This window comes from Lynx rufus, unplaced genomic scaffold (genome assembly GCF_022079265.1).
Source record: "Lynx rufus isolate CCGP_SWC_20201006 ecotype Redwood Valley unplaced genomic scaffold, mLynRuf1.p SCAF_5, whole genome shotgun sequence".
NCBI lineage: Eukaryota > Metazoa > Chordata > Mammalia > Carnivora > Felidae > Lynx > Lynx rufus.
The window spans coordinates 145,740,607-145,765,981 of record NW_025814867.1 but is presented as its reverse complement, the minus strand read 5'-3'; the positions used below and the strand labels follow the sequence as shown (position 1 = coordinate 145,765,981).

Genomic DNA, 25,375 nt, shown 5'->3' with positions numbered 1-25,375 from the left:
AATCCTGCAAAGAGCAGCTGGGATGGGCTCAGGGAGCCGGAGCAAAGGTCTCCCGTCCTCCTTCAGATCACACAGTAGAGGAAGCTCTGAGGGAAAGTGAACGAGACTTCTCTGCTCACTCCCAACTCCCTGTCGCCCCATCCTCTCCTTCTCTTCTCTGCTGTGACCCCTGGCCTCATCTCTGTTGAACTTCGTCCTATTTGGGGGTGGAATATTTTTCCAAATGTCCACAACATTCCCACGGCTAAGATTTAAAAAGCGAATAAAGAGGCGAACTCAATACCTTTTGCACAAATTGCAAGCCAGTTTTCACCGTAACAGTACCTCAGCAGGAAATGTGATTTGATAGAAGGCTGAGGTTTGTTAATCTTTTGGATTCCTTGTTTTTGTTTCTTTGTTTTTTGTTTGTTTTTTTAAATTTGCTTCCTAAACTGAAAATGGGCACCACCTAGGGGTCCCGGATGCACTCAGAGAATGATACTGAGACCAGCCGGGCCTGACCCAATAGACAGGGGGCTCAAACTAGCACTTTTCTTCCACCCTTGGTGAGCAAAGTATCAGATGCAAATTCTCAGTCACCAGTATCGATTGTACTTTTTCTTGACAAAGGCCATCATTCAGTTCACTCCTGAGTTCCCCTGTGCCATCCTCCCTTCTGTTATGCTTGGATTCCATTCCCCAGTCCTGGTGCTCAGCCAGGGGGATTACTACATCACAGATGCATGGGTGCAGAGGCCGAGCCCTCTGTGACAGTGAGCAGGTACCCCCACTTATAATGGATTACAAGGAAAGGGCGCTGTGCAGTAAAGAATTAACCTTGCCCAAAGAGATATCTCGTCTTTGCCCTCAGCCAGGAGGTGATCTCTAAACCCTGAGAATGTCCTCCCTGATAAGAGTGATTTTGTTTACTTGGATCCTTGGGCCGTGCCAGATGGTCTAACAATGTGATTTGTGTGGGGGTGTTGGTCATGCAGTATCAGCTCAATCCTTGGATACACTGGAGACTGAGGTCAGCCATGTGGGCAACTGACCATGTCCTCATGATCAGAGCCCAATTAAAATTAACTCTACACCATGGCTTGAGTAAACTTTCCTGGTTGGCAGTAGTCCATGCATATTGCCACACATTGTTTCCAAGAGTTGACACTGTCCATGACTTCACTGGGAGAGGACAGCTGGAGGCTTTGTGTGTGGAACTCTCCTGGACCCTCTGTGTCTCTTCCCTTGGCTGATTTTAATCTGTATCCTTTCGCTTAATAAATCATAGCAGCGAGTATACTAGGTTTCAGCAAGTTCTGAGAGTCCTTCTAGTGAATTCTTGAACTTAGGGTGGTTGTGGGAATCCTTGGACTTGCCCGTGGTGTCAGAAGTGAGGGTAGTCTTGGGGACTGTACCCTAACTTTACAGGCACTCAGTAGGGACCCAAACGTGTGATCCCTAGTCCTAAATTCTCCACTTACAGGCTGGACAAGCCACTTCATCTCCTTGAACCTCCTTTTTGTCACCACTCAATGCGGAGGGTGTTGTCTGTGTGCCCCCCAGAGGAGGCTGCTGTGGATATTGAGATGGAAGATGTAAGAGATGGAGGGGAAGCTGTCCAGTTCTGTGCCAATATACCACTGGCACAAATGTATTGAGTGCCCTCTCTTGTCTAGGCAGATTTGATAATGATGATGATGACAGTGAGGATCCCACTCCTACAATCTGACTGAGCTTATCTGTCTAGACAGGGAAGAAAGGGGGGTTGGGGTTGAAGAGCAAGTACCTGGAGCCTAAGTGGAAGCCATTTCTCTGAAATAAGGTCTTAGGAGCCACTTACCTGGTAGAAGAATGAAAGCCCTGTGCATGTCACAAGACACGAATTTAAGCTACAGTGCACCTGTCATCAGGACAAAACCTCAAAATCTTGACAAACTACTCTGTGGCGATGCTGTGAGGAAGTAGGCTTTCACACACGGTGGTGGGAATACAAAATGGTACATCCCCTGATGAAGGGAATTGAGCGGTATCTAACAAAAGTACACAGTATTTACCTTTGACCTAGAAGTAGCACTTCTGGTATTATCCTGAATTACACTTCTCTCTCTGTCCCTCTCCCCATCTCTGTCCCTCCCTCCTTCTCTCTCTCTCTCTCTCTCTCTCTCTCTCTGTCTCTCTCTCGATATCACTATAGATAAGCTCTATCTATACAGCACTGATGGGTAAATAGGATCTTGCCAAGTTCAGGGAGACTTCATTTTTTTTTTTACAAGAAATAGGTTGGTAGGTGGGTAGATAGATCGATATTCTTTATACCTTTTATCTAGATTCAACCGATTGTTAACATTTTTATTTATTTATTTTAAGGTTTTTTTTTTAATGTTTATTTATTTTTGAGAGAGAGATTTATAGAGTATGAGCAGGGGAGGGGCAGAGAGAGAGAGAGAGAGAGAGAGAGAGAGAGAATCTGAAGCAGGCTTCAGGCTCCGAGCTGTCAGCGCAGAGCCTGACACGGGGCTCGAACTCACGGACCGTGAGATCATGACCTGAGCTGAAGTCAGACGCTCAACCGACTGAGCCACCCAGGTGCCCCAACATATTTATTTTTATGTCACAATTGTTCATGAACACTCTCTCCATATATGTATGTATATGTGTCTGGATATACATGTATATATATGTATATTTATGTGTCTGTCTAATAAAAGAGACATTTTTGCCGAATCACTAAGACTACTAATATGTACCCTTTACACCTAAATAATTCAGAATATACTAACAACAAAAACATTCTCTTATATAATCTCAGAAAAATCATCTAATTCAAGAAATTAGTATTAATACAATACTGTTTTTTTTTTGTTTGGTTTTGTTTGCTTTATTTTAGAGAGAAAGAGAGAGAGAACTCAAGGTGGGGAGGGGGCAGAGGGAGAGAGAGAGAGAATCACAAGACAGCATGGAGCCCGTTGTGGGCTCAATCCCATGACCCTGGGATCATAACCTGAGTTGAAATCAAGAGTTGGATGCTTAACTGACTGAGCCACCCAAACATTTTCCACCCAAACATGGAAAATATATTAAACAATAGTATTGTAGGGACATCTAGGTGGCTCAGTCGGTTAAGCATCTGACTCGTTGCGGCTCAGGTCATGATTTCACACTTTGTGGGTTCGAGCCCTGAATCGGCCTGCATGCTGACAGCATAGAGCCTGCTTCAGATTCTGCCCCTCCCATGTTCTCTGCCCCTCCCATGTTCACACACTCTCTCTCTCAAAAGAAATAAATAAACTTTAAAACAATTTTTAGATAAATAAATAAATATATATATATATATATTTTTTTCCATGTTCATATTTTGCCAGTTGTCCCAATAATATCTTTTATAAACCTTTGTTTTCAAGCTTGGCTCCAGTCCTGGATTAATCAAGACATTTAATTGTCAAATCTCTTGAATCTCCCATAATCTGGAAGCATTCCTCTGCCTTACTTTGCCATGACATGTACATTTTTTAGAGGACAAGTGCCTAGTTTTATAGAGGGCCCCTTAACTGGGGCTTATCTGATTGCTTCCTTGAGATTATTCTGGTTACACATTTTGGGTCTGGAGTATTGTGATCTCAGTGTGTCCTATTATTATTGTTTGAATGTTGGACACTTGCTCTGTGGTCAACATTATAATATCTGGGATAGTTCTCCACTATAAAGGTGTTTTTTCCTCTCTATAGTTAATACCTCACCTGTGGGGAGCCACTTAGAGCCTTAGTTAATATCGTGCTCCAGTCCGTCTCACCCAAAAGAATCAGTGAACTCAGACCTTGTAAAGAAAATGGATTCTCCCTGAACTTGACAAGATCCTAAACATTTACCCATCAGTGCTGTATCTATTTTCAGGGGAAACAGGGCACCCTCAAGCTCAGAAGCCTTTAACTGGTGTCCCAGTATTCTTTAACTGGTGTCCCAAGGGGTCCTTGGATAGAACTCAGGAGGCCTTACACTTGGCTGGGAAAGCAGTTAGGTTGATATTTCCACCAACCTCGAAGTAAAATTCATTAGTCTTGTAAATTATGAAGAGACAGCAAACCATAGCAGTACCAGTGTCTATGTCACCCATGGAAATTCCAGATGTTTTTGTATCACATTACAACTGATACGGACTATTATTTACACTCATCATTCCTTTGAAATCCTAAGTTATTAGACTCATCACTAGATCTTGTCATTCTGTGTATTAATAAAGAAGCACATATATTACATATCAAATTTTAAATACATTTTGATGCTAGAATTTCAACAGTGTTTCCTTTGTCAGCCTGTGCACTTGACTTTCTGCACTTGTCTTAATGCATTAATGCATTCAGGCTGTCATAACAAAGTACTAGAGGCTGGGTATTTATAAACAACAGACATTAATTTCTCACAGTCCTGGAGGCTGCAAGACAGATCAGGGGGCCGGCCTGGTAGTGTTCTAGTGAGTTGCAGACTGCTGCTTCCAGCTGCGTCCCCATATGTGGAAGGGGCAGGGAGCTCTGTGGGGTCTGTTTTAGAAGAGCACTAATCCCACTCGTGGGGCTCCACTTTCCCGATGAGCACCGCCCCAGAGACCTCACGTCCTAATTATCACCACACTGGGCGTTAGGAATTCAACATGTGAATTTGTGAGGGACCAAACACTCAGACCACAGCAGCACCTAGGGACATTATCCTGAGCAGGAGCCCATGGCACAAAAAAGCTTAATGACCCCTGCCTCTGTCCTCTCTCCTCTCTAGCTGGTCCTCCTTACCTCTCCAGAATCACCTTTTGAAAACACAGCTTTCCTGGTTTTCCTCTGTGGCCCTTGAGCATTTGCTGCTTTGGGCACCAGAATCAAAGAAACTGCTTGGAGGTTTGCCACGATCTGGTCTCGGGTTTTTCATCTGCTGCTCCCACTAATCTGGCCTCACCCAGACACCCCTTTGTTCTGTTGCTCATGACATGGCCTGCCGTGTGTCTTCTCTTCTGCTTCAAAAAGAAAACCTGCTGCCCTTCCAGACTTGGTCTTTCTTTTTTTTTTTTTTTTTTTTTTTAATTTTTTTTTTTCAACGCTTATTTATTTTTGGGACAGAGAGAGACAGAGCATGAACGGGGGAGGGGCAGAGAGAGAGGGAGACACAGAATCGGAAACAGGCTCCAGGCTCTGAGCCATCAGCCCAGAGCCCGACGCGGGGCTCAAACTCACGGACCGTGAGATCGTGACCTGGCTGAAGTCGGACACTTAACCGACTGCGCCACCCAGGCGCCCCGAGACTTGGTCTTTCTTGAGATGATCCCTGTACCCCAGCCCAAATCAGTCCTTCCCTTTCTGTTCGTTCAGTGCTTCATTTATTTGCCTTCATAACCCTGATCAGCACCCACAGGTTTTTGGACTTTACCTGTCTCTCTACTGTCTTTCCTACAGGATGGGAAGCCCCTTAGGGACATCCTTCATCCTGGCAGCTGCTAACCCTATGCTGGAGCACTACACATGGTTGTAAGTTAGGTTTGTGCGGTTGAACAGATACAGATCCCCACTTTGCAGTAAGAATAGGCAGGCCCAGGTGAGAAGCCCCAGGCTTCTGGAGAACCCAAGATTCCTGGGCCCTGAGCTGGAGTTCCCAATCTACTATAGAGCGCTGGGTGTCTGGCCAGTTTCACCACGTTATGACCTAGAATTTCTCTTAACAACCGGAACTTGTGTTGTCTTACTGCGTCGAGGAAATAATCTTTCTGAGACAGGTTTAATGGAAAGATAAATATGTCAGCAAGAATTAGACCCACCATTTTCTGTTTGGATGTAACATTTATATGTGAAATGATTCCTAAAGCTCCTGAATTTCTTCTTCCCAAGAGCCCCACTGGCTCTTTCTAATTTTCACATATGAAAAATTCCAAATATTCAGAAAAGTACAGAGAATGATTTAGTGAACCCATCACCTACATTGAACAATTACCATTTTGCCATTTTTTGCTTCATGCTTTGTCTTATATAATTTATTGAAGCATTTTATTTATTTTTAAAAAATGTTTGGTTATTTATTTTGAGAGAGAGACAAAGGGTGAGCAGGGGAGAGGCAGAGAGAGAGAGAGAGAGAGAGAGAGAATCCCAAGCAGGCTTTGTGCTGTGAGCACAGAGCTGGACGCAGGGCTCAATCCCACAAACCATGAGATCCTGACCTGAGCTGAAATCAAGAGCCGGATGCTTAACCAACTGAGCCACCCAGGCGCCCCTCCTGAAGCATGTTAGTCAGTTACAAACATCACAGCAGCTCAGCCTTAAGGGACAGTGTCTTCCAGAATAATTCCTTCGTCGCCATAAGAAAATTAATTCCTTAGCATCTTCCCCCACTTAGCCCACATTCAAATTTCTCCAGTTGTCCTTAAAAAAACTTTAGTACAGGGGCGCCTGGGTGGCACAGTCGGTTAAGCGTCCGACTTCAGCCGGGTCACGATCTCGCGGTCCGTGAGTTCGAGCCCCGCGTCAGGCTCTGGGCTGACGGCTCAGAGCCTGGAGCCTGTTTCTGATTCTGTGTCTCCCTGTCTCTCTGCCCCTCCCCCGTTCATGCTCTGTCTCTCTCTGTCCCAAAAATAAATAAACGTTCAAAAAAAGAAAATTAAAAAAAAAAACTTTAGTACAGTTGGTTTGTTAGAATTAGCATAGAACAACTCCCAGTTTTTTCTTTGTTTCATATCCTTGTCTTATTGAGAAAACCAAATCAGTTACTCTGCCATTCTGAATCTGGCTGGTTTCTTCCTCATGTGGTCATTTAACTTGTCCTCTATACTTCCTGTCACCTGGCATTTAAATCTAGAATCCTGCTTATACTTAACAAAAATATTAAATATTTTTAGTAAGAATATTTAAAAGTGATGTTGTGGGCTTCACCAGGTTGCTTAGAATATCTGGCTGCCCTATTACTAATGATGCTAGGATCTGGTGAGTTCTGGCAGCATGATCGCTTGTGTAGAATTGTGTTTCTCGGAGCGCCTGGGTGCCTCTTAGTTCGTGAGTTCAAGCCCTGCATCGGGCTCTGCTCTCAGCACAGAGCCTGCTTCAGATCCTCTGTCCTACCCCCTCTCGCTCTGCCCTTCACCCACTCTCTCTCACTCGCTCTCAAAAGTAAATAACATTAAAAAAAAATTGCATTTCCCCCTGTCAACCAGCAAGTAATCTCTGGCATGACACTTGGTACCCTGTTTGCCGTCAGTCTTTCACCTAACAGGTGTGTCATCTGCTGATGGATATTGCTTGAGTCAGTTTTTTCATTAGAGTTTGCACAATGGGGATTTTATATCATGACTTTTGTACATTTATTAACCAGTTTCCAGGGCGCCTGGGTGGCTCAGTCAGTTGAGCGTCCGACTTTGGCTCAGGTCATGATCTCGCGGTCTGTGGGTTTGAGCCCCGCGTTGGGCTCTGCACTGACAGCTCAAGGCCAGAGCCTGCTTCGGATGCTGTGTATCCCTCTCTCTCTGCCCCTCCCCCGCTCATGCTCTTTCTCTCTCTGTCTGTCAAAAATAAACATTAAAAAAAATTTTTTTAATTAACCGGTTTCCTTCTGTAAAGCAGAGACTTTTCTCATCCCTCAGGCCCATTTGGTCATCCTGAAATACAGTTTCTGTAGGAAAGGTAAAATAAATGTTCACATATTTCTCTTTAATGATCCATTTTCCAAATAAGGAGTTATAGCGCTGGCTACCATCAGTGGTGGCAAATGCATTGTTTTAGGGGAAGGAACTTTCTCTTTTTGTTGAATATCACAATGAGTTTATGATTTGGGGGTTTTTGATGGGGGAGATTTTGTAGGTCTCATTCTAGAGTCTCAATAAAAATAAGTTTGTTTCGGGGCGCCTGGGTGGCGCAGTCGGTTAAGCGTCCGACTTCAGCCAGGTCATGATCTCGCGGTCCGGGAGTTCGAGCCCCGCGTCAGGCTCTGGGCTGATGGCTCGGAGCCTGGAGCCTGTTTCCGATTCTGTGTCTCCCTCTCTCTGCCCCTCCCCCGTTCATGCTCTGTCTCTCTCTGTCCCAAAAATAAATAAACGTTGAAAAAAGATTTAAAAAAAAAAAAAATAAGTTTGTTTCTTTTGTTTTGTTTTTTACCTTGTTACCTGATATTGATCGTTTTTTTCTGTTTTATCCATATGGTGATATGAGACAATTTCATTGCTTGCAACTGGTCAGCAGTACATTTTATGCTTTCCATTTACTACACTTTAATTATAAATCCCCTTGGGCTGAGCACCTATGTTGCTACCAATACTTCTTATGATAGTTAACTTTATGTGTCAGCTTGAGTAGGCCATGCCGGCGGGGGTGGGGGGGGTGCAGACATGTTGTCAAACTTCATTCTGACCATCTGTAAGGCTGTTCTTTTCTTGTGAGAATAACATTTGAATGTGTAAACTGAGTAAAGCAGATTGTCCTCCCGGTATAGGTGGGACTCATGCAATCAACTGAAGACGTGAATAGAATAAAAAGATTGAATAAGAGGGAACGTCTCCTGCCTGACCCTTTGAATCAGAACATCCGTCTCTTCCTATCCTCTGACTGGAACTTCGATGAGTTCTCCTGGTTCTTCAGCTTGCCAGCTGCAGATCTTGGGACTTCTCAGCCTCCATAATCAGGTGAGCTGATTCTGTATTTTATACAGGTATACACATACGCACGCACACAGGCGTATGTGCATCTTGTTGGTTCTGTTCCTCCAAAGAACCCTGACTATGCGCTTTGCTACCAGATGTACCTTCTCATGCGTGTTTCTTTGTGTCCCTGAGTAAACATGGACTTGCTGCCCGCCGGGCAGGCACACACTTAATGTCTCTGTGTTCTGAGACACTTCCCTCCAGACTGAATGAACTCGGTCATACAACTGCAGCTGTGTGAGAGTGTGTGATTCCTCCCATTTTCATTGACACTTGATTTTTATTTTTTTAAGTTTATAACATGTTCTTTCTGCCCAGCAGCCCCACTGGCTTCCTTTAGCAGTAAGTCCACACATATCATAGGGCCCTCCCGTGTCCCATGTCCTGCCTTCCCGCCGGCCAGCTCTTTGCCCCATCTCTTACTCAAGAACCACGCTCTCCGGCTTCTAGCCAAGTGGGCCTCATGCTGCTCTTCTGCTACACCATCGCCGTCCCACCTCAAACCCTTCCCTTGGCTGCTTGCTCTGCCTGGATGCCCTATCACTTCTTCTCGAAGATGTCTGTGATACTGTGATGTCCAATAAATACATATTTGGTCTTTGTCCCCATCTATAGCCCAGAGCTCCAAAAACCCTTGGAATTTCTAAAGTGACGATAGCGATAAAGTGTCTTGATACTCATAACAAACCCCTCTCAGCCGCACATGCATTTATATCAACCAGGTAACTTTTGGAAAGCGTCTAAGGATCAGGGCCAGTTACCAAGGAAATAGAGGTTGAATAGAGGTTGAAAATGTCAGCCCTGACCCCTGACCTTTGAGGAAGGGAGAGAGAATACAGGTTGAATCGGTTGCCATTGGCCAGTGATTTCATCAACCCTGCCTATGTAACAAAACCTCCGTAAAAAGCCAAAAGGACGGGGTTCAGAGAACTTCCGGGTTGGTGAATAAGGGGAGGTGCTAGGAGAGCGGAGTTCTCAGTGAGGTCATGGAAGCTCCACACCCTTTCCCACGTACCTTGCCCGACACATCTCTTCCATCTGATGGTTCCTGAGTTGTACCCTCTTATAAGAAACCAATAATTGGCGAGTAAAATGTTCCTCTGAGCTAGTTCTGTGAGCCTCTGTAGCAAGTTAATTCAACCCAAGGGGGGATCGTGGGATGCTCCAATTTATGGCAGGTCACCAGAAGCACAGGTAACAACTTGGACTTGTAATCGGCATCCGAAGGGGCGGGGGTGGGGGAGAGTATAGTGGGACTGAGCCCTTAACCTGTGGGACGTGACACAGTCTGCAGGTAGATGGTGTTAGGAGTGAGCTAACTGCCTGTGGTGTTGGAGAAAACACATAGTGGAATTTCATTCCCTTATCTTTGCCTCTGGAAGTGAGTGTAAGTTTACCTGACTTCTGTTCACTCATATTTACCTTCTGCTCTGGGTTTTTTATATAACCCACTGCTTCAATCAGTTGTAGTCATTATTCTTAATTATTTATTTGTTTGTTTGTTTGTTTGTTTGTTTAATTTATTTTTTGCCCTTACAGTGTATGTATTAGATTAAGAGAACATCTTTCCTGGCTATAATCATTTCTAAGTATTCTCTTCCTTTTAATTGCAGTAAAATATACATAACATAAATTTACCATTTTGAAGTGTACACTTCAGTGGCATTAAATCCATTCACATTGTTATGTAACCGTCACCACCATCCGTCTCCAGAACTTTCTCATCATTCTAAACCAAAACTGTATACCCATTACACAAGAACTCCCCATTCCCCTCCCCCAGTCCCTGGGCTACCCACCCTTCTACTTTCTGCCTCTGTGAATCTGGCTTCTCTGGGCATCTCCTGTAAGTGGAATCATACAGTATTTGTCTTTTTATGACTGGCTGATTTCACTTAGCGTCAGGTCCATCCATGTTGTAGCATGTGTCAGAACTTCCTTCCTCTTAAAGACTGAATAATAGGGGCGCCTGGGTGGCTCAGTCGGTTGAGCGTCTGACTTCGGCTCAGGTCATGATCTCACGGTCCGTGAGTTCAAGGCCCGCGTCGGGCTCTGTGCTGACAGCTCAGGGCCTGGAGCCTGTTTCAGATTCTGTGTCTCCCTCTCTCTGACTCTCCCCCGTTCATGCTCTGTCTCTCTCTGTCTCAAAAATAAATAAATATTAAAAAAATTTAAAAAAAAAGACTGAATAATATTCCTGTGTATACGTATATACCACACTTTGTTTATCCATTCACCGTCAGTGCATTATTGGTTTTGATGCTCCCTTAGACCCATGGCAATTCCTTCAAGTTGGTTCTGAGTTTTCATGACAGGACACCACTGCTCTTTGATCTTGCTTTCTGTGGTAGAAATGTCCCTCCTCTCCTACATTCCCTGTTTGGTCTTTCTCAAAGAATCCTGGGTTCCTCTTCATTAGGAATGGCATTTAGCCATCAAAATGTGGGTCTGTGTACTACATGTGTCTTAATTTTCCTACTAGAATCTATTCCTTGAAGAGAGCAGCCACATCTCACTCACCTTTGTTTTATGACAGTACCTTGCCTGTAACAGGTACGAAATCAATTTTTACTCCTTTAGATTCAAAAAATACCTTCACATTTGATCATAGATTGAATACCTCATGACTATAAATGTTTACAATTGCCAAATTCAGGGGCTGGCACATGAATTTAACTACCCAAACAATTACAAATGTGGTCTACTTTTATTTATTTATTTTAATAGCCCCATGTTAGGTGTAGAGACTACTTAGAAAACAAAGTCTTGGGGCGCATGGGTGGCTCAGTCGGTTGAGCATCCGACTTTGGCTCAGGTCATGATCTCACAGCTCGTGAGTTCGAGCCCCACGTCGGGCTCTCTGCTAACGGCTCAGAGCCTGGAGCCTGTGATTCTGTGTCTCCCTCTCTCTCTGTTCCTAACCCACTCGCATTCTGTCTCTGCTTCTCTCAAAAATAAATAAACATTAAAAAAATTTTTTTTAAATAATAAAAAAAATAATAAAGTCTTTAGGAGAGCCTGTGTGGTGCAGTCAGTTGGGCATCCGACTCTTGATTTCGGCTCAGGTTGTAATCTCATGGTCATGAATTCGAGCTCAGCACAGAGCCTGCTTGAGATTCTCTCTCGCTCTCTGCCCCTTCCCCACTTGCTCTCTTTTTAAAAATAAAAAAATTTGGGGCACCTGGGTGGCTCAGTTGGTTGAGCGGCCGACTTCGGCTCAGGTCATGATCTCGTGGTCTGTGGGTTTGAGCCCCTCGTTGGTCTCTGTGCTGACAGCTCAGAGCCTGGAGCCTGCTTCGGATTCTGTGTCTCCCTCTCTCTCTCACCCTCCCCCGTTTGTGCTCTGTCTCTCTCTGTCTCAAAAATAAATAAATGTTAAAAAAAATAAAAATTAAAATAAAAAATAAAAAAATTAAAATCTTAAAAAACAATTGCCAAATTGAAATCATGGACTGAAAAAAATATTTTTATAATGATACTCAGTTTTTAATGTCTGCAGATGTATCTAGGCACTAATATGACTAAAGAATAAAAGTGAAAGAAGCGTATCAATTATAAACCACAGGAATGGATATCATGCATGATTAGTTTTGTCATTTTGCTGCCATATAACTGATGTTTGAAATAAAATCATGTTCCTGTATTGTTCATTGCTGTGAACAAATCACCCCACGTATAGTGTCTTTACACAGCAATAATCATTTATTATCTCTGATCATTTCTATGGCTGTAGATTTCAGAAGTGGTATGGTTCAGTAGTTCTAGCTTAAGGCTACTCCTGAGGTTGTAGTTAGACATTGGCTGGGCTGCTATTATCTGAAGGCTCAACTGGGGCTGAAGGATGTGCCCAGGTCATGGCTCCCTCACTTGCCTGCAGGTTGGTGGGAGGCTTCAGTTACTCCCTGCATGAGCCTTTCCATGGGGCTGCTTGAGCATCCTCATAGGATGGCAACCGCTCCCCTCAGCGTGAGTGATCCAGGAGAGCCACCATATCTGTTATGACCCAGCCTTGGAAGCCACACACCACCACTTTTCACAGCATCCTACTGGTCCCACAGGCCAACCCAGGTTCAAGCTAGGAGGGTGGACACCTGTGCAAGGGTGTGGACACCAGGAGGCAGGGGTCAATAGCGAACATCTTAGAGGCTGGCTACCAGTTTCATGTTCATATTATATAAACCTTACCAGACTTAAATTACATTTCTGATAACTTCAGAACTGCTTAAAAAATAAAATAAAATTTAGCTTAATTCAAAGATGTTTGAGAAGAAACATAACAGGAGATTTTATCAGAAATTTCCATTCTCAGGGCGCCTGGATGGCTCAGTCAGTTAAGTGTCTGACTTCAGCTCAGGCTCAGGTCATGATCTCACAGTTTGAGAGTTTGAGCCCTGCATCGGGCTCTCTGTTGTCAGCACAGCACCCACTTCAGATCCTCTGTCCCCCTCTCTCTCTGCCCCTCCCCGGCTCACGCACATGTACGCACACTCTTTAAAAAATAGACATTAAAAATTTTTCCATTCTCTTTTGTTGTGCACAAAACTACATTTGAAATTTTCATTAGACTCAGGATTTAGGAAAGCTAACAGAAGTGAAGCTGCCTCTTCCCAATGAACATATGTATCATATCATATGTGTATTTTTTGTCTCATTTGAGATATACATCCCATAAAGACTGACTGGCTGTTAAGAATCACAGCTAAACTCAAAAAAAAAAAAAAAAGAATCACAGCTAAACTCAATTTGAAAAGTCTTTCAGCCAGTGTTATGAAAAGAAATGTTAAGGATATTATTTTTTACTCTAAGCATAATTATTTTTTCACCTCTATAAACACTTTTATATGCTAAAAGTAGATTATATTTGGGGCACCTGGGTGGCTCAGTCGGCTAAGCATCAGACTTCGACTCAGGTCATGATCTAGCAGTTTGTGTGTTTGAGCCCCATGTCAGGCTCTGTGCTGACAGCTCAGAGCCTAGAGCCTACTTTGGATTCTGTGTCTCCCTCTCTTTCTGACTCTCCCCGGCTCACACTCTGTCTCTCTCAAAAATAAACAAACATTAAAATAAATAATAAAAGTAGACCACATTTGTAATTGTTTGGGTAGTTAAATGAAATTATAGAGCTTCTATTCCCTAGAAGATCTTGAGTCTTTGGAAGCACTTAGACCAATGGTTACAGAGTCCAGTCTGCAGTTTGTAGAACAGATTCCATGGATCTACATTTGCTCGCATTTTTTTATGCCAAGATCAGAGTAGTCTCTTACACATTTCTACCCAAACTCAAATAACTGATGACACCCCCCCCCCCCCCCCGGGGACAGTTATGAAGAGGCCTCGTACTGCAAGATCAGGCCACTTTAAAGCACCCCCCAGGGGCGCCTGGGTGGCTCAGTCAGTTAAGCATCCAACTTTGGCTTAGGTCATGATCTCACAGTTCATGAGTTTGAGCCCTGCTTCAGGCTCTGTGCTGACAGCTTGGAACCTGGAGCTTGCTTCAGATTCTGTGTCTCCTGTTCTCTCTGCCCCTCCCCCACTCACGCTCTGTCTCCCCCTCCCCCAAATAAATAAACATTTAAAAAAATTATAAGTAAATAAAGTGCCCCCTAGTCTCGGGGAATTTGTTTAGTCAAATCTGACAGTAGCCTCAGCCATCACTCAATGTAGGATCACTTCCAACATACATTTATGTATAACTTACATGAACTTAATTATATATGCATATTGGGGGCAGGGGCAAAGATAGAAAGAATGAAAGAATATAAATTTACATCATGAAGGAGATTTTTGCCTACTATTCCCATCAATAAGTCTATGCCCTGGAGTAGAAGGGAGATTGGAGATTTGAATCAAATATTTCTTCACATGCTCTCAGTTTCTGGGTAACTCTCATTGTGTGAGCATTTCACACTGTGTGTATGATTCTACTATTTTAAGTACATATTTTTTTAAAAAAGTTACTAAGGTATAATTGGCATATAACATTATATTTGTTTCAGGTATACGACATAATGATTCCATACTTGTATATATTGTGAAATGATCACTATATTTCTACTTAACATCTCTCACCAAATGTGGTTATAATTTTTTTTCTTTTCTTTCTTATGATGAAGACTTTAAAGCTCTACTCTCTTAGAACTTTTAAATACGAAACACAGTATTATTAACTACAGTCACCATGTGGCACCTTACATCCCCAGGACATATTTATTTTATAGCTGGAAGATTGTACCTTTTGTCCTTCTTCACCCATTCCTCCCCTGACCCACCTGTCCCCCCCAGCATCCACAATCTGTTCTCTGTATCTATAAGCTTGGTTTTTTGTTTGTTTTGTTTTTTAGATTCCACATATATATGGATTTTTTTAAGTTTTATTTATTTAAGTAATCTCTACACATAGAGCTCGAACTCATGACCCCGAGATCAAGAGTTGCATGCTTTTCTGACTGAGCCAGCCAAGTGCCCCTACACATAAATGGGTTATATAATGAGATTATATGGTTATTTGTCCTCTGTCTGATTTATTTCTCTTAGCTTAATGCCCTCAAGGTCCATCCATGTTGTCACAGATAGCAGGATTTCATTGTATACCACATCCTGTTTATCCAGTCATCCATCAGTGGACACTTAGGTTGTTTCCACGTCTTGACTATTGTAAATAATGCTGCAGCGAATGAACGTGGGAATGCATATATTTTTTCAAATTAATGTTTTTATTTTCTTAGAATAAATACCCAGAAGTGGAATCACATGATATATTAGTTTTATTTTTAAATTTTTTAAAAATATTTATTTATTTTTGGGAGAGTGCAAGTGGAGGAGGGGCAGAGAAAGGGGGACAGAGGATCCGAAGCAGGCTCTGTGCTGACAAGCTGACAGCAGTGAGCCCCATGTGGGGATCAAGCCCACAAACCACGAGATCATGACCTGAGCCAAAGGTGGACGCTCAACCAACTGAACCACCTAAGTGCCCCTATTTTTTAATTTTTTTAAACTAAGCTCTACATCCAATGTGGGGCTTGAACTCACAACCCCAAGATCAAGAGCTGCATGTTCTACTGACTGAGCCCAGCACCCCTCTATTTTTGATTTTTTGAGGAACTGCCATACTGTTTTCCACCATAGCTGCACCAGCTTGCATTCCTAACAACAGTATACAAGGGTACCCTTTTCTCTACATCCTCACCAACAATTGTTATTTCTTGTCTTTTTGATATTAGCCATCCTGACAGGTGCGAGGTGATATCTCATTGTGATTTTGATTTGCATTTCCCCACGATCAATGATGTTGAACATCTTTTCATGTGTCTGTTGGCCATCTGGATGTCTTCTTGGGGAAAATGTCTATTCAGATCCTCCACCCGTTTTTAAATCAGATGGTTTGATATATTGCTATTGAGTTGTGTGAGTTCTTTATATATTTTAGTTATTAAGCCCTTGTCAGACAAATGATTTGAAAATATTTTCTCCCATTCGATAGGTTGCCTTTTCACTTTGTTGATTATTTCCTTTGCTGTGCAGAAGCTTTTTAGTTTGATGTAGTTTAGGTACTGTATACAGGCCCTGTATACCCAAGTGGTTATTTCAACTGATGCTCAATTGAAAATAAACATAAAAACAACAATCTGTTCATCTCTGGTGTCGGGGAAGAGGACTATTATTTTTAAGTGAATAAATTTTTATTTAAGGAATTTTACATGTGATTTCTTCCACTGCCAATCACCCTAGTTCCTGCAAAGTCATAATCATAATCTTCAAAATAGTCCCTTTAAAAAGAACTTTTGTTTAATCCACAGTTGCCATTATCAGTCCAGAGTTCTTTCAGTTGGGCTTTTTTTTTGAAGTCTATTTATTTATTTTGAGAGAGAGAGAGAGAGTGCACGAGCAGCAAAAGGCAAAGAGAGAGGGAGAGAGAGAATTCCAAGCAGGCTCTGCGCTGTCAGCACAGAGCCCAATGCGGGGCTTGATTCCATGAACCATGAGTTTGTGACCTGAGCCGACATCGAGCCTGACACTTAACCTTAACCATCTGAGCCACCCAGGCACCCCTCTGTTGGGCCTCTTTGATCTCCACTTGAATATAGACATTCTTCCAAAATTCCCCACCTGTAATCTTTGGAATTCAGTTTTTTTACTTTAGGGCCCTAGAAGTCAAACTGTAGGAAGTATACCAATTGCTATTTTGGCAAGTGATCTGAAATTCTTATTCCTTAATTGTTTCTAATATTGGGAAGTCTTGTTACTTTCCCTCTGCTCCATGAGCCTAGCAGAAAATGTTATAGGTCTCATGGTCACCACTGCAGTAAACTTGCTGTGATGGAAGGATCACCTATGTGTCAGTGTAGCCACAGAGGACTGTTTTGGACAGCTCATGTGTCACTCATCAAATATTGTGTAAAGATGGTCCCTATTGTGTAAAGATTCATGAGGTAATTTTGGCAATACTAAATTCCAGCCTTTTATGTAGCCCTTAAAGTTGCTGAGAAAGTGGAGTCGGCTCTTTTTATCCTACTGTGTCAGTCAGTGTTCTCCAGAGAAGCAGAGCCAATAGTTTGTATGTATGTATATACACTGATTGATTGGCAGGGCCACCGGGGTGGTTCAGTCAGTTGAGTGTCTGGCTGTTGGTTTCAGCTCAGGTCATGATCTCAGGGTCGTTGGATCAAGGCCCACATTGGGCTCCACACTGAGCATGGAGACTGCTTGGGATTCTCTGTCTTTCCCTCTGTCCCTCTTCCCCATTTGCACTCTCCCTCTAAAATACAAATAAATAACTAAAAATAAATTGATTGGTTTTAAGAGATTGATTTTAAAGAACTGGCTCATATGATTATGTGGGCTGGCAAGTCTGAAATATGTAGGGCAGGCTGGAGACCCAAGGAAGAGTTGCAGTCTTGAGTCCACAGTCAGCCTGGAAACAGAATTCCTCTCTCTTCTGTGGACCTCAGTCTTTTCTGTTAGGTCTTCAACTGATTGGATAAGGCCCACCCACCTTGTGCAGGGTAACTGACTTTACTCAAAGTCTAAAAATACCTTCACAGCAACATCAAGACCGGTGCTTGATCAAACAACTGGTACCGCAGCCTAGCCAAGTTGGCCCATAAAATTAACCATCACCTTGGCTACAGTGGAAATCCACTGAATCAATTAACGCCCAGTTAATCCCTTCATTGACGTATTCCCTTTTCTTTGTCACCAAAAGCGACAATTTCTCTTTGACATACCAAACCGAAATCGAAATGATGGAGGAAAAATACCAACTACTTTCCCTTAGAGTCTTCAAGACATAGTCCTTGGAACTCTCCACGGACAGTAATGATACCTTTAGAAGTGAGATTAGAAGAGGAGTTTGAAGACCAGGTTCCCAAGGAGAATCTCAACAGAACCAAAGGACATGCTGTCTGCTGACACTTCCTTTTGGAAACTGAAGTCAAGGATACAAAGGCAGAAAACCCCAGGGAAAGAGCTTCTGCCAGGCCGGGGGAACTTCCTGAGGAGGGGTCCTGGGTGCCGTCTTGCATGGAGCCATCCAGCTGGAGGGGCTGCTAAGAAACCTCATAATCAATTTTATTAAACAGATTTTATGTTTTTAAGAACTAAAAATATAGGGGTAAACCTGTGGTCTATTTGTGAATTATTAAGTAGAGCTCAGCAGAATGTGGAGCAGAATGGGCATTAAATAAATGTGATGTGTTTAATTAATGTATTTAATATATTAATGATTTATGTAAATATATTTTATTAAATTTGTTGATCTCATGGTGGAATCAGCCTGGCCAAATTTTTTCTAATCTAGAAGATTGCACACCAAGCAAGGAACTCTCACCAACAAATAAAAGGTTGATTCCATTCACTACGTTGTCTTTTTGTTTTATTGATGGTTCTTTTGCTCTGCAGAAGCTTTTTATTTGGGTGTGGTCCCAATAGTTTTATTTTGTGTTTCCCTTGCCAAAGGAGACATATCTAGAAAAATGTTTTTACAACCGATACCATCAACAAAACAAAAAGACAGCTTACTAAATGAGAGAAGATACTTGCAGAGGACATGCTCAATAAAGGTTAATATCCAAAACATATAAAGAACTTATACAACTCAACACCAAAAACCCACAAATGATCCAATTAAAAAATGAGCACAGGACACAAATAGACATTTTGCCAAAGGAGACATACAGACGGCCAAAAGACACATGGAAAAAAATGCTCAACATCACTCATCATCAGGGAAATACAAACCAAAACCACAATGAGATATCACCTCACTCCTGTCAGAATGGCTAGTCTCAAAAACACAAGAGACAAGTATTGGCAAAGATGTGGAGAAGAAGGAACACTTGTGCACTGTCGGTAGGAATATAGGCTGGTGCAGCCATTGTGGAGAACAGTATAGCAGCTTGTCAGAAAATTAAAAATATAATTGCCATATGATTCAGTAATTCCACTACCAGGTATTTACCTAAAGAAAATGAAAACACTGACAGCCAAGATATGGAAGCAACCCAGGAGACCATCAGTAGATGAATCGATAAAGAAGGTGTGGCATAAAAAATGAAGTCTTGCCATTTGCAACAATATGAATAGATATAAAGGCTATAATGCTAAGTGAAATAAGTCAGTAGGAGAAAGACAAATATGATTTCACTCATGTGGAATTTAAGAAACAAATGAAGAAAAAAGAAACAAAAATACAGACACTTAACTGTAGAGAACAAACTGGAGGTTGCCAGGGGGAGGTAGGTGGGGGAATGGATGAAATAAGTGAAGTGGATTCAGAGCATACTTATTGAGGGGTGCCTGGGTGGCTCAGTCAGTTGAGTGTCTGACTTCGGCTCAGGTCATGATGTCGTAATTCACGAGTTTGAGCCCTGCATCAGGCTCCGTGCTGACAGCTCAGAGCCTGGAGCCTGCCTCGAGTTCGTTTTCTCCCTCTCTCCCCCTCCCCATTCACACTCTGTCTCTCTTTCTCTCTCAAAACTAAACATTTACAAAAAATTAAATATTTTAAAGTTTTTTTAATTTAAAAAAGAATATACTTATTGAGATGAGAACTACTGAGTAATGTATAGAATTGTTGAATCACTGTATTGCACATCTTAAACTAATGCACTGTGTGTTCATTAAACTTGAGTAAAAAAATTTTTTTAATTTTGGGGTGCTTGGCTAACTCAGTAGGAAGAACATGCAACTCTTTTTTTTTTTTTAATCAGAAAAGGTTTGTTTCTTTTAGGGACAAACAATTAAACCACACCCGAGGCCTAAATATACAGACACAAACCAAAGTAGCCATTTAGGATTGCTTGTTCTAGCTTCAAGAAGAATGCTGGTGCAATTTTGATTGGGATTGCATTGAATGTGTAGATAGCTTTGGGTAGTATTGACATTTTCACAATATTTATTCTTCCAATCCATGAGCATGGAATGTTTTGCCATTTCTTTATATCTTCTTCAATTTCCTTCATAAGCTTTCTATAGTTTTCAGCATACAGATCTTTTACATCTTTGGTTAGGTTTATTCCGAGGTATTTTATGCTTCTTGGTGCAGTTGTGAATGGGATCAGTTTCTTTATTTGTCTTTCTGTTGCTTCATTATTGGTGTATAAAAATGCAACTGATTTCTGTACATTAATTTTGTATCCTGCGACTTTGCTGAATTCATGTATCAGTTTTAGCAGACTTTTGGTGGAGTCTATTGGATTTTCCATGTATAATATCATGTCATCTGCAAAAAGTGAAAGCTTAACTTCATCTTTGCCAATTTTGATGCCTTTGATTTCCTTGTGTTGTCTGATTGCTGATGCTAGAACTTCCAACACTATGTTAAACAACAGCAGTGAGAGTGGACATCCCTGTCATGTTCCTGATCTCAGGGAGAAAGCTCTCAGTTTTTCCCCACTGAGGATGATATTAGCTGTGGGCTTTTCATAAATGGCTTTTATGATGTTTAAGAATGTTCCTTCTATCCCGACTTTCTTGAGGGTTTTTATTAAGAAAGGATGCTTTATTTTGTCAAATGCTTTTTCTGCATCGATTGACAGGATCATATGGTTCGTTTCTTTTCTTTTGTTAATGTGATGTATCACATTGGTTGATTTGCGAATGTTGAACCAGCCCTGCAGCCCAGGAATGAATCCCACTCGATCACGGTGAATAATTCTTTTTATATGCTGTTGAATTCGATTTGCTAGTATCTTATTGAGAATTTTTGCATCCATATTCATCAGGGATATTGGCCTGTAGTTCTCTTTTTTTCTGGGTCTCTGTCTGGTTTGGGAAGCAAAGTAATGCTGGCTTCATAGAATGAGTCTGGAAGTTTTCCTTCCTTTTCTATTTTTTTGAAACAGCTTGAGAAGGATAGGTATTATCTGTGCTTTAAATGTCTGGTAGAATTCCCCAGGGAAGCCATCTGGTCCTGGACTCTTATTTGTTGGGAGATTTTTGATAACTGATTCAATTTCTTCACTGGTAATGGGTCTGTTCAAGTTTTCTATTTCTTCCTGTTTGACTTTTGGAAGTGTGTGGGTGTTTAGGAATTTGTCCATTTCTTCCAGGTTGTCCAGTTTGTTGGTATATAATTTTTCATAGTATTCCCTGATAATTGGTTGTATTTCTGAGGGATTGGTTGTAATAATTCCATTTTCATTCATGATTTTATCTATTTGGGTCCTCTCCCTTTTCTTTTTGAGAAGCCTGGCTAGAGTTTTATCAATTTTGTTTATTTTTTCAAAAAACCAACTCTTGGTTTCATTGATCTGCTCTACAGTTTTTTTAGATTCTATATTTATTTCTGCTCTGATCTTTATTATTTCTCTTCTTCTGCTGGGTTTGGGGTGTCTTTGCTGTTCTGCTTCTATTTCCTTTAGGTGTGCTGTTAGGTTTTGTATTTGGGATTTTTCCTGTTTCTTGAGATAGACCTGGATTGCAATGTATTTTCCTCTCAGGACTGCCTTCGCTGCATCCCAAAGCGTTTGGATTGTTGTATTTTCATTTTCATTTGTTTCCATGTATTTTTTTATTTCTTCTCTAATTGCCTGGTTGACCCATTCATTCTTTAGTAGGGTGTTCTTTAACCTCCATGCTTTTGGAGGTTTTCCAGACTTTCTCCTGTGGTTGATTTCAAGTTTCATAGCATTGTGGTCTGAAAGTGTGCATGGTATGATCTCAATTCTTTTATACTTATGAAGGGCTGTTTTGTGACCCAGTATGTGATCTATCTTAGAGAATGTTCCATGTGCACTCGACCACAAAAGACCCCGAATAGCCAAAGTAATACTGAAGAAGACCAAAGCAGGAGGCATCACAATCCCAGACTTTAGCCTCTACCACAAAGCTGTAATCATCAAGACAGCATGGTATTGGCACAAAAACAGACACATACACCAATGGAATAGAATAGAGACTCCAGAACTGGACCCACAAAAGTATGGCCAACTAACCTTTGACAAAGCAGGAAAGAATATCCCATGGAAAAAAGACAGTCTCTTCAACAAATGGTGCTGGGAGAACTGGACAACAACATGCAGAAAAATGAAACTAGACCACTTTCTTACCACTATACACAAAAATAAACTCAAAATGGATGAAGGACCTGAATGTGAGACAGGAAACCATCAAAACCCTAGAGGAGAAAGCAGGAAAAAACCTCTCTGACTTCAGCCACAGCAATTTCTTACTTGACACATCTCCAAAGGCAAGGGAATTAAAAGCAAAAATGAACTATTGGGACCTCATGAAGATAAAAAGCTTCTGCACTGCAAGGGAAACACTCAACAAAACTAAAAGGCAACCAATGGAATGGGAAAAGATATTTGCAAATGACATATCGGACAAAGGGCTAGTACCCAAAATCTATAAAGAACTCACCAAACTCCACACCCGAAAATCAAATAATCCAGTGAAGAAATGGGCAGAAAACATGAATAGACACTCCTCTAAAGAAGACACCCAGATGGCCAACAGGCACATGAAAAGATGCTCAACGTCACTCCTCATCAGGGAAATACAAATCAAAACCACACTGAGATACCACCTCATGCTGGTCAGAGTGGCTAAACTGAACAACTCAGGAGACTATAGATGCTGGAGAGGATGTGGAGAAACGGGAACCCTCTTGCACTGTTGGTGGGAATGCAAACTGGTGCAGCCGCTCTGGAAAACGGTGTGGAGGTTCCTCAAAAAATTAAAACTAGACCTACCCTATGACCCAGCAATAACACTGCTAGGAATTTATCCAAGGGATACAGGAGTGCTGATGCATAGGGGCACTTTTACCCCAATGTTTATAGCAGTCCTTTCAACAATAGCCAAATGATGGAAAGAGCCTAAATGTCCATCAAGTGATGAATGGATAAAGAAATTGTGGCTTATATACACAATGGAATACTACTTGGCAATGAGAATGAAATATGGCCTTTTGTAGCAACATGGATGGAACTGGAGAGTGTTATGTTAAGTGAAATAAGTCATACAGAGAAAGACAGATACCATATGTTTTCACTTTTATGTGGATCCTGAGAAACTTAACAGAAGGTCATGGGGGCGGGGAAGGAAAAAAAAAAGAGAGGGAGGGAGGCAAACCATAAGAGACTCTTAAAAACTGAGAATAAACTGAGGGTTGGTGGGGGGTGGGAAGGAGGGGAAAGTGGGTGATGGGCATTGAGGAGGGCACCTGTTGGGATGAGCACTGGGCGTTGTATGGAAACCAATTTGACAATAAATTTCATATTAAAAAAAAACAAAGTAGCCATTTAAAGCATTAGCCACTGAGGTACAATACATACGTTGGAGAAAAATTCTTCACCATCTGACCATATATCAAACTTTGCTCCATCAACAGCTGAGCTCTGCTAGTTGAGGGTAAGAACATTATCCACAGAACCAAAGGAAAACCACCCTGTTCCACAAGTACTGACGCATTTTAGACCGCATTGTGGGGACAGGTTTCCCAGTGAAGGGAAGAGGGGGGAAAAAGGCTGTGTCCCTCCCCTAGGGCATGAGGCTGCCTTGCAGAGTGCCACAGGACAACGGACCTCCGTTACTCACACTCAGACCTTGGCGGCCTCCTGCAGCGATGCATCCTCTGAACCAGTGCCACGGTTTACCGGAAAAGGCATTTGTCCATCGAGAACTGGCCATCCACATTGGTAAACAGCATCAAATGGAAATTCACTCTGCCATCTCCCTGACATTGGCCTTCCTGTGTCACAGCACCGTGGGCTGCCTGAATGGCCTCATTCTTTTCAAAGCATTTTGCTCTGCCTTCAGGGGACAGCTTCTCTGTTTCAGAAAGAATCTGTCCTCACACTCCAGTTTGTCTTGGTTACTGGCCACCGCCTGTGTAAGTCCAGTGGTACCTCGCAAGTTCCCGATGGTCCGCTTCATGAAGTGCCCCTTAGGACTGACTTCTCTTCCGGTCTCCGTCTGTTTTCTTCCTAAAGGTCTCCTGCTGGGCCGTGAGGGGAAACAGCAGCAGCAGAAGCAGCAGTGCTCAGGCAGGCGCTGGTCCCAAGCCCAGAGCCGCCTCCAGCCCCAGCACGTCCTCGAAGCGCCCCTGGCGGTGACCCCCAGCCAGGCCAGCATTTTGTTCAGCAACTCGAGGTTAATCTCCAGCAGTTTGAGCTGCATCTTCATGGACCGCAGGCTGCGCCACTATCCAGAGAAGAAGAAAAACAGCCGAGAACATGCAACTCTTGATATTGGGATTGTGAGTTTGAGCCCCAACTTGGGTGGAGAGATTATACATAAACAAACAAACAAACTTAAAAAAAATTTTTAAAGATGCATAAGCTTCAAAAAAAGTAATTTGCATGAAAAAAAGGTTGATTCCACCTTTCCCCAAGGTTGGAGGAATCGATCTCATGTCGATGTATTTCTCCACACTGAGCAGCCTCCAGTAAGTCCACCTTCCTGATGTGACAGCAGGTGGAGAGAAGAATGAATGTGCGGCGTAGCACGTGTAGAGCCGGGCCCCTCTCAAATCCACAGGGCTCCATTTTCTCTCCTTGATCTCACTGACATCAACAACATTACACCATGTCAGTGACGAATAAAAGAGAAATCATACCACAATCCTGTGACCCCTTCCTGCCCTTGCCCATGGGCAGAGCTTTCTTAAACTGAAGGTACACTCAAACGGAACTCTGGAAAGAATTTAACAAAGCATCCATTTACAGAGCGGTACACAAGGGTAATGGATACAAAGAAGGAGAGTGAAGACCCTTGAGACCAATAACCTTGATGGAGGCAAAGAGAGGGTAAGCAGAGGCAAGGGGAGTAAACAGGCTTGCTGAGCTTCGTGGAGCCCGAGAGAAGGAGCCAGGCGCCAGTGCATGGAGCACAGATGTGGGGGAAGAAATACCCGAGCTCTCTGATCTCTCCTTTGTACCTCTCACTGGCCACACCCACAGGAAGTCAAAATGGAGGCAACCCAGAGGGTCATCCACAGGGGCCAGCCCCGGAAGGCACGTAACAGGGCTGAGAAGGGTGGACCGTGGGTGTGGATGACAAACGAAGAATAACCCACATGGCATCCTATTGTGCCTCACTCTCGGTGGAAGCTCTTACAACTGGTGTGCAAGGAAGCAGCCCCCATGACAAATACCGAGAGGAGTGGGTTGCCACCTGCACTTGTTAAGCTAGAAACGCCAGAACCTAAGAAGGTGTTCATTTCTCAATGGCAGTGTCCTTAAAGGGGCGGTGGTGGGAGAAGGGTTGTGCCCTGAGCCCTGCGTCCCTGGGAAGTGT

The 25,375-nt window shown here is 42.6% G+C and overlaps 1 non-coding gene and 1 pseudogene across 1 annotated transcript; both read right to left on the bottom strand.

Moving 5' to 3' along the window:
• Positions 1-16,906: 16,906 nt before the first annotated feature.
• On the bottom strand, positions 16,907-17,014 carry LOC124527429 (small nucleolar RNA SNORA1). Its single transcript, XR_006965879.1, has one exon. It is a non-coding gene; the product is annotated as a small nucleolar RNA SNORA1 (small nucleolar RNA).
• Positions 17,015-23,676: 6,662 nt separating this feature from the next.
• On the bottom strand, positions 23,677-24,256 carry LOC124527341 (ubiquitin carboxyl-terminal hydrolase isozyme L1-like; annotated as a pseudogene).
• Between the last annotated feature and the right edge of the window lie 1,119 nt (positions 24,257-25,375).